The 16,741-nt window shown below is 35.5% G+C and overlaps 1 protein-coding gene and 1 pseudogene across 5 annotated transcripts in view; both read left to right on the top strand.

The window, feature by feature from the left end:
* Positions 1 to 16,741, top strand: part of FSTL5 (follistatin like 5) — a 933,164-nt gene that overhangs the window by 520,241 nt on the left and 396,182 nt on the right. The gene's annotated exons all lie outside the window — the stretch shown is intronic.
* Positions 1,040 to 3,064, top strand: LOC116419981 (annotated as a pseudogene).

The following is a 16,741-nucleotide window of genomic DNA, read 5'->3' as shown; positions in this document are numbered from 1 at the left end:
TTAATATAACTAAAATATATATTTGTATGACTCCAGATGAATACAAAAATGAGTAAATAGAGAATATTTTGAATAAATTTGGGATAATGTGGAACAAGAAACAGGAGAGAAATTGGGCTAATGCAAAATGAAATGCAGCTGAGTGGGCTTTTAAAAAGCTTACTATAGCAAGAAAAGATAAGTAAGAACTGTTTTATCAGAATGCATTTAGGATGAGATTTGATGATGATGAAATTTCATATATATTCACAATGAAAATAACACAAAAGCAAATGGACCATTAAATAATTTGCATCCATTCAGGTCATCTCTATTTGACATTTCTTTCATCAGTTCCACCAGCAACTTCCTATTGGGCACCATCTTATGTGATTCATTTCATGCCATTTTTTTGTTGGTGAATATTAATATCCTAATAGATTAAATAGGTGCAATGGATCATGCCCCAATAGGTTGAATTATGCTCACCTGCCACAGCTTTATAAGAAACACTTTTATTTGCAAGCTTAGTTATTGCTAGACCCAAAATCCTAAGAGAAGGAGGATACAATACTGGCAATTTATACATTAAAAATAATAAAATGATTGTACGTGATGGGGTGGAGTGAAATTTGATACCAATGTTTCATCTGGATTTGGTACTTATAAAATATGTATGTGTGTAATATTTAACATTCAAAGTTAATATTGACTTTACTGGAAATATTTAAAAAGAAAAGTGTACAAAACTTTGAAAGTGGGTTTGAGTTACATATGCTTTGTATAAGACAGCTGGTCAACTAGAAAATAGAAATACTAGCCAAGGGACTGTTGGCTTGATCAAAGAAAGCAATCCCCTCTTTTTTTTTTTTTACTTTTTTTGCTGAGGCAATTGGGGTTAAGTGACTTGCCCACGGTCACATAGCTAGGAAGTGTTAAGTGTCTAAAGACAGATTTGAACTCAGGTCTTCCTGACTTAAGGGCTGATGCTTTAAATACTGTGCCACCTAGGTGCCTTAAGAAAGCAATCTTTTGACAATGAGGAGAAATAAAATTTCACTTCTTGCACACACACACACACACACACACACACACCCCTGTAATATCCAACATAGATGGGTAATGAAATCAAAAGATCCCAGGTATTCAGAAGAAATCTAAAAGATGATCTAGAATAAACATTATTTTACAGCTTATAAAGCATAGAAATTAAAATTCATGCAGCTAGTTAATAGAAGAAATGGGTCTAGAACCTATTTTGTGATCTCTTTGTGACAAAGCAATCTTTCAATGCAATTTCACCATAATAATATTCTGTGTCCAAACTCATGCCCTCATTATGTTATTGTCCATCAAAGACATATTTAGGAGTTTATTAATAATTTAGCACTATAATCTTAATTATATGAGAAAGATTGCAAAGATTACTACAGGAAACTATTTTTATTTGAAAGTAAATAATTAACATGATAATTTCAATTTATTCTTTCTCTTTTTTATCATTTTAGGAAGGTGAGGCAGGACAATAACATATTTGCCCATGGAGTTTGTTTTTCTATGTGTACTGGTTCATAGTTTGCATTTTGAGCTGAAAAGAAAAAAAGAAATTAAAGGGTCTCTAATCCAGCCCTTACTTTTTCTAGAAGAGGTAACTGAAGCTGCGAGGAATTATATGACTTGTGCAAGGTCACATGGGTAATGTGGAAGAAGCAGAATTGAATATATGTCCCTTAACTTTAAATCTTGAGATATTTCAACCACATAGTATTTGAATAGCTTTTAACTCATAATTCTCCTGCTTTCACCACTGTTATTTAATTTGTATTATTACTTGTCCCTCTTCTAAAATTTCAATGAATATCTGTTTATCTATGCTTACATAGGTATGCCAAAAGTGAATATTATGTGTTTTGAAAATTTAGTTGGGACAGATTTGCTTAATTCTTTATCTGCTTAAAAGTCAAGATTCATTTAGGGGGGAAGAAGTAGCAGGAAATGGCAGAATATGATAAAAGACATCAATGTTTCTTTTTGATTGACTTTGATCATAGCTCCCACCCCCTCTACATGTTTCATTCATAATCCAGCTGTTGCTTCCCCTGCTGCTGCACCCCACAGTCTTAGCCCTGCTCCCCACTGTGACCCCAGCTGCCCATGCCTTCAGAAGCCTCCTGGGCAGAGGAACCAAGAGCAAGCTAGGGCCCTATGGCTCTCACCTCCTGCAGCAATCTGGTGAATGCCCTGGGGTGCTCCTGCACCTATGGAGGTTCTGCATCAAGACCCCATATCCTGAAAAATGAAATTAAAGGAGACGAAAATGTAGAAACACAAACATCTTTCCAAGATGTCAGGAGACTGGGAACTGGCTGTGCAAGGGACAGAAGCCAAGTTTGTCTGGTGATTAGCTGGAAAAAGTTCATGGTCACATTCAATATTAACAGCATCCCACCTATATTTGACGATGAGCCATCAGAATGACAGAAAGGACAAAAACAGCAAGAGACTGAACTTCTGTCCCTCCAGTTTATCTTGCTGGTTGCAGGTTGTGAAGAATGATACCAAGAATAGCATTGTGTTGCACCATCACTGATCCAGAACATGAGGTTGGACAGGAAAAAGAGATTGAGAATGGCATTTTCTTCACCTCGGAAGTGTGCTTTCAGTCCACCAGCTGGTCAGACTGGAAGGATACAAACTACACTCTATGTACAGATTCCCTGAAATGGCCCCTGTATGATCATTTGGTCTTCCTGGGTAACTGAGGGTGAAAAATACATTAGCAGATGAACAGATCCAGCTCAGCATGGCCTTAGAACACTAAGAATACATCAACTTTCTGGAAACTCTGAAAGGGTTTGCCAAGTGTTAGTCAGGAGGCTTGAGGCAGTGAGACCTTAATGTGGTCCCAGAGAAAACAGGTACCTATATAAGTAATCATGGAGAAAATTTGGGAAAATACTATCAGATATAGTGTTTCCTAATATACTCTTATGTTCTTGCTCTTTTGCATTTCTATATCTCCACAAAATTTTGAGAAATAAAACTGCTTGTACTCCTCCAAAAAATGACACTTTTAAACAATTAGTTTTAAAATTAAGAATCTTAATAAAATTGGAAAATATTGTACAGTAATAACAACAAACAATTCTAGAACACTTTAAAGTTTGCCCAGTTAGATTATGTATATAAATGTATTTGCGTTTTTCTTTTATATATACATATGTAAAACATTTATTTCTTTAAGATTTACAAAGCAATTTGTACATCTTATCTCATTTCATCTCATTATCTCATTACAATAACCTTTTGAAGATGAAAGCAGGGCACAATAATCTTCCAGAGGGAAAAAGATTCAAATTATAGGTGCCTATCAGTGAGATGAATAACAAAAATTATAAGGAAAGAGTAAGACACATTCTAATTATCCTCAATGAATTTAAGTCATCAGTGTTAAATGAATATTCTAGAAATACATTCCAAGGCATGGCAATAGCTGTCACCTAGGTTTCCTGAGAAATATCAGGAGATCTTTGAGAACCTGTCAACAAGGAAAGATTTGCTACAGATTTGTGATGAGTGAGCCTTTTCCAGAAAAGGAATAGGTTAGAATCTATAATGTATAGGCCATTATTCTTTAGTTCTGACTCCTCAAAAAAAAATTCTATAATGTATTTTGAAAAAAAATAGTTTGTGAGCACTTAGAAGGGAAAATGGTGATCATTGAGAGTCAGAACTTTTCTTCAAGAATAAGACAAATCAGACTAACCATTGCAAATAATACAGTGCATTCCTTTTCCACTTTGTAAATACTTTTTATTTATTTTAGCTGTGCATATTTACTTACTTGAAAGTACTTGATACTTCAGCAGCAACTATACTATGAAACAAATGGCATAGTGCATTGACAGATAGCTTCAGAGTCAGGAAGTTATTGTTGTTGAGCTATGTCTGACTCCTCCTCACCCCATTTGGGGATTTTCTTGGCAAAAATACTAAAATGATTTGCCATTTCTTTTTCTAGCTTGTTTTGCAAATGAGGAAACTTAGGGAAATAGGGGTGAGTGACAGTCAGAAAGAAGTTTACTTCCTGCCTCAACTACTCATCCCCATCCCTCTAAAAGATATGTTGTAGTATAATTAGTAATTTAGTGGTTCTACATTTGAAGTATTCAAATTCTACCTTTGATGCTTACTACCAATGTGACTTTGGAGAAGTCACTTATTGTCAGTAAACTTGAGTTTCTTCTTTTTTAAATGGGGGGAAGGTACCAGATAGCATTGGAGGTCCCTTAAATTTATAAATTTGTGATTCTACATATTAGCTACATAATCCAGGTTCAGTCACATAAATTACTTAAATTCTTCAAGGTAATTTTCCATGAGTCAGATATTTTTTTAAAACATTGTAGGTGGTATTGGTTAAAAACTGAAGTTAGAAAGAAGTCCATAACTCTGACAAAACACAACAATCATTTGAGTTTCAATAGGAATATTTGTGTCTGTATCTAGAATATAGTTCAGGATTTTGAACATTTGCTATGCCTGTACCTAATTGATTAAAAAAGCCAACTATTATCAATTTAAATAGAAACTATGACAAAGGATAGATGCTGTAGTTTATTCTTTCTGAATAACACATTTTTAAAAATCAGATGAAAGCTAAATGGTAATGTGAGGCAATGTGACATGAATATAGGGCCTGCCTCAGGGTCAGAAAGACCTAGATTCAATTTCTGATGCCTCTGACATATATTAGCTATGTAACCCTAGGCAAGACACTTAATATTACTCTTGGATCTCTCTGCCAATCAAAGCTTCAAACTACAGAGGAGTTGCTGACCTACATCTGTAGATGTTCCTACATTGTTGCATTATAATAATAAAATCCCAAGTCTATACCAAAAATAAATTTAAAAATACTAATTGAAACAATGTAATGGCTAATGATTTTGTATAGGTTTACATGGTGATTGATTTGCATTTGAGGAAATGCAATTAAATTATATTTAACAAGCATTTATTAAAGATTTAATATATGCATGATAAAGGAACATCCAAGTCAGTAATGTCCTAGATCTGTTTCAGTGTTTGAGTAAAGGCAAGTCACTATGCAAAGTGTACTGGGGATAAAATTAGTGCCATTCAGCAACAGAAAAAAATACATCTATTTTTAAAAAGAGTTCCTAGAAGCTAAACTATTAAAATATTTCTACCATAAAGGCTTATGCTTATTTGAAATTCCAAAAAGCAATAAGTTAAAATGTTGAAACTTTTAGAGTTTTAGTGCAAAAAAAACTTTTATCATTTGCCTTGGTAGTGCTTTTTATATTTTGAAAAAATAGGGTAGGGCTTATAACAGAATAACAAAAAAATCAACCAAAAATATTTCTGCCTAAAAAACAGAAATTTGTCCTAATAGTATGTAACTATCACCACAGAAACTGATCACCAGTTTAAAGGGTTTCCTCGTATTTAGAATTATACTTCTAAACCTGCAAGAGGAAAGGAAACCAAATCACTTGTTGGAAGAAATTCATCAGATTACCTCTTGTTTTTGCTTGATTCTTTGTCTTCATGACACCTTAAGAAGGGAAAAAAGTATAAATTGCTTCATCTGCTATTATCACAAGATGCAAATTTCCAGAGATTTATTTGTGGGATTTACTGTAGTTCAAAACTTATTCAAGGAGCTATCAGAGTTCACTTCCAAATTGGAAGTGGGAAGAGGAAGTTGATTAAACTGGTTAAATATATGGTTGGGAAACTACTCATATCCTGAATAGAATGATAGTTTTTCTAGGAATGATTCTCTAATGTATCTCAGCACTGTTGCATTTATTCTCCTTGATTTTAGGTTTCATCTTGAGCAGAAAAACAAACAAATAAACCAAAAAGCAACCTTTAGCGGTATGAATGGAATGCAGTGAATGCTAACATCAAAATTAAAAAAGAAATAAGCAAAAAAAACCAACATTCTCTCTGTGTGTGTGTCTCTCTCTACACACACACACACACACATACACACACACACATATACATACACACACCCTTTTATTCAGATAGGCTTTCAATCTTATTAGATATAAATCATAAATCATCACAATATTTTGAATTGGTTAGCATTCCATGCAAGTGCTTTTTGCCTTTTGTGATTCTATACCACAGGGAAATTTGTACAGAGCTTGATGAACAAAACAATCTCTTGTTTACAGTACTTTTCTTCTAAAAAGACATCTTTGCGGGTAGAACTACCTAGTTCTGTACTTGCTATTATTACAGACAGTCTAATGAACTCACATCATAATTATATTATGTTTACTTTCCTCAGAGTTGAAGTAACAAATATATGTATTGGGAGAGGTACAGTACTTCCTTTAGCTATATTATTAGTAGTTAGTTCATTAGGACTATAATATAGAAATGAAGAGAGACTAGCAGATTGATGGCAGCATGACCAGCCTACAAATAAAGAATGGTGAATGGACATTTGCTATAATTGGTTTACAACATGAATTGATGGCCTCATTTTCTAAGAAATCATCAGAAATCATTGAATGGTGTTTTATAACAATCTCAAAGTATTGTGCAAATGATAGCTATTCAGAGTCCTAACCTAACACCCTAAACATGATTTACACTTATGGAATGATATTGATCCTTTTGAAAAACTGTTTCAACAAAAATCGATTAAGTCCAATTCTATTAATTTCATAAGAATTTTTAAAGAGTTAGGGATCATGTTTTTTTTGTAAAAAAAATTCTACATAGAAATTGCTAAATAAATATAAAAATGAATTTATGAGTAAAAAAAAGGCATATAAAATGGGCTCTGGAAGCTTCATACCATATCTTGCTGAAACCATGATTCTTGAGTAGATTAAGAAGGCTACAATATACAGGCTTTGTGCTTTTTAATCCATCATTACATATTTTTTTTAAACACCAAATTAGTTTAAACTTAGTTTCTTTGTAATAGGTAATACTTAGAGACAAAGCAGACATTAATAATGAATGCAGAAGTGATTGGAGCTTCAAAAGAGATGACACACCTGAAAAGCATAGAACAGTGGTTCTCAAACTTTTGTTCTCAGTATTTTCATGTTGTTAAAAAAAAAAAAAAACTATTGAGGATCTGTTCAGAGTTTTTGTTCACATGGGTTATATTTACAGCTATTTACTATATTAGAAATAAAAAATAATTTTGAATTTGTAGACCCTCTGAAAGGGTTTCAGAGACCCCAACAATTCTTTGGACTACATTTTGAGTACCACTAGCATCGAACATACAAGAGTAGCATTTTCTAGAACAATGTTATCTGGTTTCAAATAGATATTAATTAATACCAGCAACGTTGCCACATTCCCTCCTTGACAGCATAAGAACTAAGGTATGAATATTCACAAAAATTCTGTAATTTCACCCAGACGCTAGGATTACCAGTCATGCCGAATTCCCAGGCCTTCAGAAAAATCTCTGGCCACTGTCTCTCATAGTGGTTCTTTACCAATCTTACCTCAATCAGAGGTCTTCAGAGATCTCTGGCCACTGCCTTACTGCACAGTGGTTCTAACGGTCAGCAGAGCACTGAGAACAGCTGCATGCAAATTGAAGGTCTTTATTCCACATATTTGCATGCTGCCATAGCTGACCTCCTGCTCACTCCTCTGTGAACTCCCTGGTAAGACTCCTAGTAAACTCTACCTACTTCCTGGTCCCCATGGATTATATCGGGTCTATGAGGTCACAAGCACAGCCAATTAGACATCTCCTGTTGATGACACAATCACACAAGAAAACCACATCCAGGAATTTCAGGTTTCAAAGCCTTTGTACTTCCTGATTATGCCATACAAGGCTACTCCCCTGACCTTTATAATTCCCTTCTCTTGTATAGCAGAGACCACTCATCACATCAAGCTAACTTTAGCATCAACAATAGCTTGTTTGATCAACGAGATTACAGAGTGTATATAACAGAACAAAGGCAAACAAAAGTCAATAACTTTTGTAATAGTAATAGTAATAACTAGGCCCAACAGGAGCCAAAACAGGTGTTCAACCCATTCAATTAAGTCATGTTCAGGGAGGTAGGATGTCATAAGTCTGTGGTTTCAATTGTATATACCTTTTGGTAAAGAAAGGCACAGAGGAAGGTGTATACAAGAAAAGTCATGTCCTATAGCACTACCTCACTAACTTTGGCAGGTGGACGTGTTGGTTTTTCACCCATTAATTTAAAGGCATTTTCTATAAGTGGAAAACAGGGTGAAGCCTCTCTCCAGGCCACCATACGAATAGCAAGTAGCCATGGGAAAAGCACACAAGCCATTGTCCAGTTCTGTCCGTCTCTAGGTGTTGCATATCACCCAGGACAGTCCAATTCAGCTGCCACACTGGGTGCTGTGTCTGCCATCTCTGGTGTCACAGTCAGGAGGGACATGGCTGCCATCAGTGTCTGTAGGACTGCTAACATCAGGTTGATCTTTCTGGGCCATCATCATTGGCGATGCCATTGTCTGGTCCTTCTCTTCTTGGCTCCCCAGGTCACAGATGTTTCTGGGTGGGATCCACTCCTTTGCTGTTGGGTCTGCATCTGGAATGGCAAGAGCGAACCCGGGACCCCAAACCTTGACCCAACCTGGACCCTTTCAGATGGCATCTAAGCCCTTCCACATCAGGAGAGAAGGCTCTTGTCCTTGTTGGCCAGTCTGTTAGTTAGCCACGTTTTATGCATGTGCCAGAAGCGCATTGCTGGGTAAGATCCAAAGAATATGAAAATTATAGGCAATTACATGTACGCATTGCCATATTTTGTGCAAATCTTCTGCCTTTAGATCCTTTTACATTGAATTTGGCATTGCCCATTCCATTGGCATCCCATATAATCTTACTGACCAAGCCATTATTGGACAAATCTATTCATACCCCCAAGATGCTCCCATCCATACAAGAGAAGGGAATTTTGGGATTTGCAAGAGATGTGGCAATACATACATATAATTGCCCACAATTTTCATATTCTTTGTGAAATCTATTGCAAGAGATTGTCTTTGAACCTAGTTCAATTCTTGACCAGCCCCACCCTACCCTCTTGACCTCCTTCACTCATTCTCCATTCAGTCTATCAAAAAAGAAAAGACATTTTCTCTGTTCCCTATCTCTGAGATGCTTTTTGAACTCTGAGATTCCATGAGGCTAGGAAAGAGATGGTTTTAAAACTCCTTGACTTCTTTGAAAACAGTAATTTATCAACTTAATGTGTAATTCTCTTCTATAAATCATATTGTTCTTGAGTGGTAAACAATTGGTTCCTCCACTCAACTGGTTATCTTATGACTAAGGCCAGCTCTGAGGTAGTAAGGTGAAACGTCAGTGTTAAGAATCAGTGGCTTATGTTCTTTGAAATGTAATAGCACAATCTTGGTAGTCAATAACTGCTTGACATTCCAGAAAGTGTCCTTGCTGCCAAGTCTAATACCTTTTTCCAGTAAGCAATAAAGTGGTTTAACAGTGCTTTTGTTTCTGGAAGAGAAACATCGTTGAAATCAAATATGCTCTAGAAGGCTTGATCCTCTTGCTTATATAGTAGATGTAACATGGATTGTAAGTACCTTATGTTGGGTGAGAAAATAACACAATAGAAACTCTGGTTTTAGATTATTTTCTTTTGTTACTTACACACTTGGTAAGTTGACTTTTTTTTGTTGTTGCTGTTGCATTTACAAAGATCCCTATATTAAATCTCTTATTCCATGCTCAGGATGTCTTCGAGATCTGGTAATGAAGGAATTGGCATTAAATGTTTTTTGCATGGGATGGTGTGAGATAAATTCATCACACCTATAATGTAGCATTTTTCAGTTCTAAGTGAAAATTTGGGGGCTTTAGTAATGGCTCTGCTATCACATTCCCTCTCCCTGCCTCCATGAAGCCTCTTCAGTAAACACCAGTAACTCCATTATTACCTTTAGGTTCAAATACAAAATACCTTTTCTTTAATTTTAAAACCTTTTTATAATCCTGACCTTTGCTACTTTGTGAATTGTCTTGTACTTTATTCCACATACTTAAAGATGTGGTGATACTGTATCCACTGATGTTCCTCAGATAAGACAATTTCTTCCTTCAATTCTCAGCATTTCCCTATTCTGTACTCCATATTAGGAAGTCTTTCCTTTCTCATTCTCTTTTTATGTACTGGTGTTAAAAAAAACTTGAATTTAGTCATGAAAAATCCTAATTCTTGAGTCATTTTTGGTCCTAGATTTTGTGCTTATCACTTTTTCCAATATGAGTTATTTATTTAGGATCTTTTGCTCATAATTAGTACTATGGATAAAAACATACTAGAATTTCATTCTTGACTCTACTTTTTGATGGCATAAGATAAACTTTTTTTCAGCACAGGTTGTGTTGTACATTATTTGTCTGAAATCTCCATCTCAAAATGGATACAATATTATGATTATAGGCTCATATTAATTTCTAAAAAATAAAAAGACCATGTTTCCTTGCTTCCAGTCTTTTTCATGTTTAACTAAAGTTAATTGAAAATAAAGGGACTGGTTGAAGACATGCATACACACACACACACACACACACACACACACTTTTCCCCATAGGACACAGAGCAAAAGAGATATTATAAAATTAATGTTTTTAATTGTCTAACTCCAAGAAACACTATATATACATATATATGTATGTATATATATATATATATATATATATATATATTAAATCATTCAATAATAATGCACAACATCTAATTCTTGGGAAGTTTTCATTTGTTTCTTCCAAGAATCTGTACTGTCATCTGGATACTCCTCCTCCTCCCCTTCCCCCCCACCTTTCTGCAACCATCTCTTCTCCTCTGATCAAAAATATTTCACTGACTAAGGACTAATCCTATGGTGATCAACCTCCGTGAAAGAGGCCAGGCTGTTTCTTAAGGGGCAAAATGAAAATATGTACAAAAAAGTTAGATACAAAAGATCACAGAATAAGCAAATTAGAGATTTTTCAATAGCTTTTAGATCTACAGATAGAGGAAAAATCCATGAACATCTTTTCTTCATGTTTGTAGGAACTTCCAGAGCTATTACTTGATAGTATTGTGCTAGAGGCTTTTTCATGATTGAATTAAGCATTTCAATAGGATCTTGGTAGAGATTTTATTAATTCCAGTGTTCCACAAATAAATAGTAAAGATGGGAAATTCAAACATCATTAATGTTTGGCATTGAGATGTTTTTTTTTTTTTCTGATTTGGAAAAACTCAGAAGTTTATACCAATTAAAGAAAATGCTATGAAGATATGCTTCAGAGGAAGATAGAAAGTTTCCTTATTAAACAGAATTATTCTTTGAATACCATCTGAAGACTAAGCACCAGAAATGGACCACCCTTTCCTCTAAGATTTTTGGAAAGTTATAAGAATAAATGTGCTGGACAATGATCCTTACCGAAATTAAAATCAGAGACCCTCAAGGTAAAAAGCAAAAGAAGGATTTATTATAATCTTGAGAGAAAGGGCAACTCCCAAGAGACAAGGTATCAGTAGAGGAGTACAATGTGCAAACATAGGATTGTATAGATCCTAACAAGAACTCCCCCACTTCCTTCTGACTTTTCCCCTCTTGGCTGATAGGTTCTTATTTACTCAGAAATTAAATATTGACCCCAGAACATATTTTACCATATTAAATACTTAAATGCTAATGAAATGTGGTGGTGATGATAGGGAAACAGGAGGGAAAAGATAATCAAACACCTGCAGCTTTCTAGCCATAGATCAACTTATTATTGCAAAGTCTCAAGTTCACAATTAGAGCATAAGTTGAGGTCACATTCTTATGAGAGGTCTTCACTCAGTTTATCCCATTCATTCCCTCCACTTATCCATTAACCTTTGAAGACCTCTCACAGCATTCTTTTATTTATTTATTTTTATTATCTTTTTATTACAGCTTTTTATTTTCAAAACATATGCATGGATAATTTTTCAATATTTATTCTTGCAAAACCTTGTGTTCCAAATTGTTCTCTCTCTTTCCCCCACCATTTCCCTAGAAGGCAAATAGTCTGATCTATGTTATATATGTTTAAATATATATGTTAAATCCAATATATGTATACATATTTATATAATTATCATGCTGCATAATAAAAATCAGATCAAAAAGGAAAAAAAAAGAGAAAGAAGGCAAAATATAAGCAAACAACAAAATGCTATGTTGTGATCCACATTCAGTTCCCACATGGCCTCAATCATATCATTGTTGAAAAGAGACACATCCATCAGAATTGATCCTCATATGGTATTGTTGTTGAAGTGTACAATTATCTCTCCAGGCCTCTTTGAAATCATTCTGCTGATCGTTTCTTGCAATAATATTTCATAACATTAATATACCATAACTTATTCAGCCATTCTTCAATTGATAATCATCCACTCAGTTTCCAGTTTCTTGCTACTACAAAAAAAAAGGCTTCCCTAAACATTTTTGCACATATAAGGCTCTTTCTCTCCTTTATGATCTCAGAACCTTGTAGATCAGTAGAAACACTACTGGATTAAAGAGTATGCCCATTTTGGTAGTCCTTTGGGCATAGTTCCAAATTGCTCTCCGGAATTGTTGGATCATTTCACAACCCCCCCAACAATGTTTAGTGTTCCAATTTTCCCCTGTCCCCTCTAACATTCATCATTATCTTTTCCTATCATCTTAGCCAATCTGAGAAGTGTGTAGTAGTACCTCAGAATTATTTTAATTTGCATTTCTCTGATCAATAGTAATATAGAGTACCTTTTCATATGACTAGAAATGTTTTCAATTTCTTCTTCTGAAAATTATCTCTTCATCTTCTTTGACCATTTATCAACTGGAAAATGGCTTGCATTGACTCATAGCTTCTACTGACCACTTGCCCTGACTACAGAAATTTGCTATAAGATGAAAAAACAGGGACATGATTAAAATCAAAAACTAGTCCTCAGGCCTCAGCCTGAGAGCACATACATGACAGTATAAAGCATCCCTTAGCTCAGTTTGACTTTAGGTAATTGTATGCAATAAAAATTCTACCTTTTAGCCAGTCAGGAATAATCAGGTGGTTTCTTATTCAAAGGAACACTATTGGAAAACTGAGTCAGCCTCTCCAAGGAAGAGAAGAATGGAAAATCCCAGAGAGTACTGGGTTTTTTGTTTGTTTGTTTTGTTTTGTTTTGTTTTTGCATTTTTTCTACAAGCTTCAGGTTCAGGCCCTCAGAAGGCATTTAACATTATATCAATTAAATCTACAAATACAATAGACTAACTCAAATTAACTGAAGGAGTCCAGACAGTGTCAAGCAACTTAATGATTAGTCTCAAAACCCCAGAATCTGTTAAAATGTTTTAGCAGTTCTATAACCTTAAACTACCTATTTCTGAAGACCCAAATTGGCCAGTTGTAGATCCCCAGAAATGCCAATTTTTTTTTTCTTTTTGATGTAGCAATTAAGCTATCTTAACTATCTCAGAAGCAGCCCTTCCTCTCTCTAGCTAAAAGCTATTTTCATAAATCCAATTATATACAAAATAAGCACTTTTAAGTCACAAATAGTCAGATCTTTTCCTTTGTAATTCAGCTGACTGAGAGAAATATAGAAGACAAAAACACAGGTTCACACACAAACACAAACTGCTTTTCTAAATCAATCAAGCTCTCTTTCTAAGCCCCTCCTGGGGTAAAGGCAAGGAGGGGAGTTCTAGAATTGCAGCCAAAGAAGCTGGCAGGTTAGGTATGGAAGACTTCTTTGAATTTACATCCCTCCTCCCCCAGGAGGGGAAGGGGAAGGGAGATCTGCAGTTCCTCCAAGTGGAGTGCCTGCTCAAATAAAACAACAGTATTTAATCCCTATGCATTTTGGTACTATATCCCAAATCTTCCTAAAAGGCTATCTTTCAGGACACTAGATTTTTAAAAATTTATTTTTAATAACATTGCGTTATGAATCATGCTGGGAGAGAAAAATCAGAGCAAAAGGGAAAATCATAGTAGAGATAAGGAAAAAAAAACTGAAAAAAGAAGTGAACATAGCATGTGTTGATTTACATTCATTTGCCTTAGTCCATTTTCTGGATACAGGTGACATTTTCTGTCCAAATTCTATTAGATCACTGAACCACTGAAAAACAAGTTTTTCATACACATTCTTGCTATTATTATGTACAATATAGTCCTGATTCTGCTTCTTTTTTTTTTTAATCAAATAGTGAGTTTTTATTACAACACTTGGAGCTTGAGCATTTATCAAATACTAGATTGCTATAGGCCTTGATTATTGTGTCACATGTATCTAATCTATTCTACCAATCCACTGTTCTATTTCTTAGCCAGTACCAAGTACTTAAGATTAATGCTGCTTTATAATATAGTTTTAGGTTTGGTACTGTAATGCTGGAGAAACTGAGGCAAGATTGAGATTAGAGAGTATTTAATAATGTATTTAAAAGGGAGAGATATACTGGGATCAAATGGATCCATGGTTTGGTCCCAGGGCTGAATGAGATTATCCTCTCTAAGACTCCAGCAAACAATATGACTTCTCAGTGACATATATACATGTGGCTCAGACCCAGGGGCTAGATTGAGGCAGGGATGGAGTCAGGGTGCTGAGAGAGGGAATAGGAGTCTGACAGGGTGGGGTGAGCCTCTGGAAAGGGGGATGACATAGGAGATAGAAAGACATAATGGGAGGGAGGAACTCCGGAGATGGGGAGAGGCATCTTGATAAGACAGTTCTGATTTTCTGATAGCTTGGGATGGGAAGAGGCATTCTGGTATTCTAAAACATAAGATCTTTTATCCTTATCAAATATTCTGATAAAGAGGGAGGGTGGCACAGGACTGAACAGACTATTATAAACTGAAGCAGAACAATTAGGGAAACTGAGTCAGGAAAATTAGGGAAACTGAGTCAGGATAATAAAAGATAACTGTGGCATAACAGTACTGCTAACCCACCATCTTTGCAATTTTTCTTTTTATTAATCCCTTGATATTCTTGACATTTTTTCTTCCAGATGAATTTTGTTCTTATTTTTTCTAGTTCTATAAAATAATATTTTGGCAGTTTGATTGTTATGGCACTGAACAAGCAGACCAATTTAGGCAATTTTTTTTCCTTTCCTTTTCCAAGCTATTGATTCTTTTATGCAAACCTCTTATTTCCTTTCTCATTTTTTCTTCTAACTCTCTTGCTTGCTTTTTCAATGAACACTTCCCAGAAGCCTCTTTGTGTTTGAAACCAATTCATATCACCCATTGAGATTTCCTCTGTGGACATTCTATCCCCATCTGAATTTGTGTTTTGGTCTGACCTGGCACTATAGTAGATTTCTGTGGTCAAGGTTCTTTTCTATTTCTTGTTCATTTTCTCTAATTTTCTTTTGATAGTTTCTCTCTTTTTTTTTATTTTTATGGTTGAGTTCTGTTCTTGTGGTAAAGGGGGCACTGTCCCAAGCTTGTGCAGCTCTGAGGCTTGGCTTTGAGCACAATGATCTCTTTTGTTTGTAGAGGGTAGCTTTGCCTGATCTTTTCAGGAAACAACCTGGTTTCCCAGAGTTTGTTTGCCTTCTGAGCCACCCCATTAATTTCCTCCTCTACTGAGCCAGGATTGAGGGTCTTAGTTGCTGACTTAAGACCCTCTCACTGCCTTTCCCAGAATCTATCTGAGCTGGGCTGGATACCCTTTTCACTCCAGTGAGACTGATCTTTCTTGAAGTTTTTCCCAATATATGTTGAGTTGGGGAGTAGTTTCATTCCTTCAGATTCTGTTCAGAGACTTGGTTTTATGTGGTTTTGCAGGGAAAGTGGGAGAGCTGGAGCAGCTTCCTGACTTTACTCTGCCATCTTGGCTCCATCCCAGGAAGTCTCAATAGATAGGTATTTTAGAGACTGCTACCTTAGATTGTTCTTCCCCCATGCTTAACTGTATGTTGTCCTGTTTAATGGAAGGCTCACCAGATCTTACCAAAGGGAAATTGAAGCCTTTTGTGGACTCTGACCACTTACAGACTTAAGATCCCAATCCCAGTCACCCAGATGGCAAAGGAAAAGTCCTCTTAATCATTTAGAGTCACTTCCCCCCTTATCAGTTCTTGCTCATTTGGCTCTGCTGCACAACTTATCTGACTGATTTTAAACTTTTCTCAGATGGCTTATCTCCTGAGCCAAATTAATCTTCTATCTTCTTTAGCCCGTTTCTGTCTTTTGCTTTCTCCAAGTGTCTCTCTTCGAGAATTTACCACATTAGTGTTCCCCAAGATAAGTCTAAGGTGCATCGGAGTATACTCTCGAGGGTGCCTGACCAAGGATTCAGTACAGAAAAGACCCCTCATGTACAGGAAATATCCCAAAATGAGCCCCCAAAACTTTGTGGGATAGTATCCCTTACCCAAATTAAAATCAGAGACTCTCAAGATAAAAAGCAAAAAAGGATTCATTACAATCTTGTGAGAAAGGGCAATTCCTAATAGACAAGGTATCAGTAGAGGAGTACAAAGTGTAAACTGCAAATACAGGATTATAGAGACCCTAACCAGAAGCCCCCACACTTACCTTTTCTGACCTTTTTCCCCATTGATTGGTCAGTTCTAATTTACCCAGATATTACATATTTATCCCAGAACACACTTTGCTACATTAAGTACTTAAATACTAATGACAAGGTGTTGATGATGGGAGAGAGAAGAAGGAATTGTTTATTTAAAA

This window comes from Sarcophilus harrisii, chromosome 6 (assembly GCF_902635505.1).
Source record: "Sarcophilus harrisii chromosome 6, mSarHar1.11, whole genome shotgun sequence".
NCBI classification, from domain to species: Eukaryota; Metazoa; Chordata; class Mammalia; order Dasyuromorphia; family Dasyuridae; genus Sarcophilus; species Sarcophilus harrisii.
The sequence above is the reverse complement of the archived record's forward strand: the minus strand, read 5'-3'. Positions and strand labels throughout refer to the sequence as shown.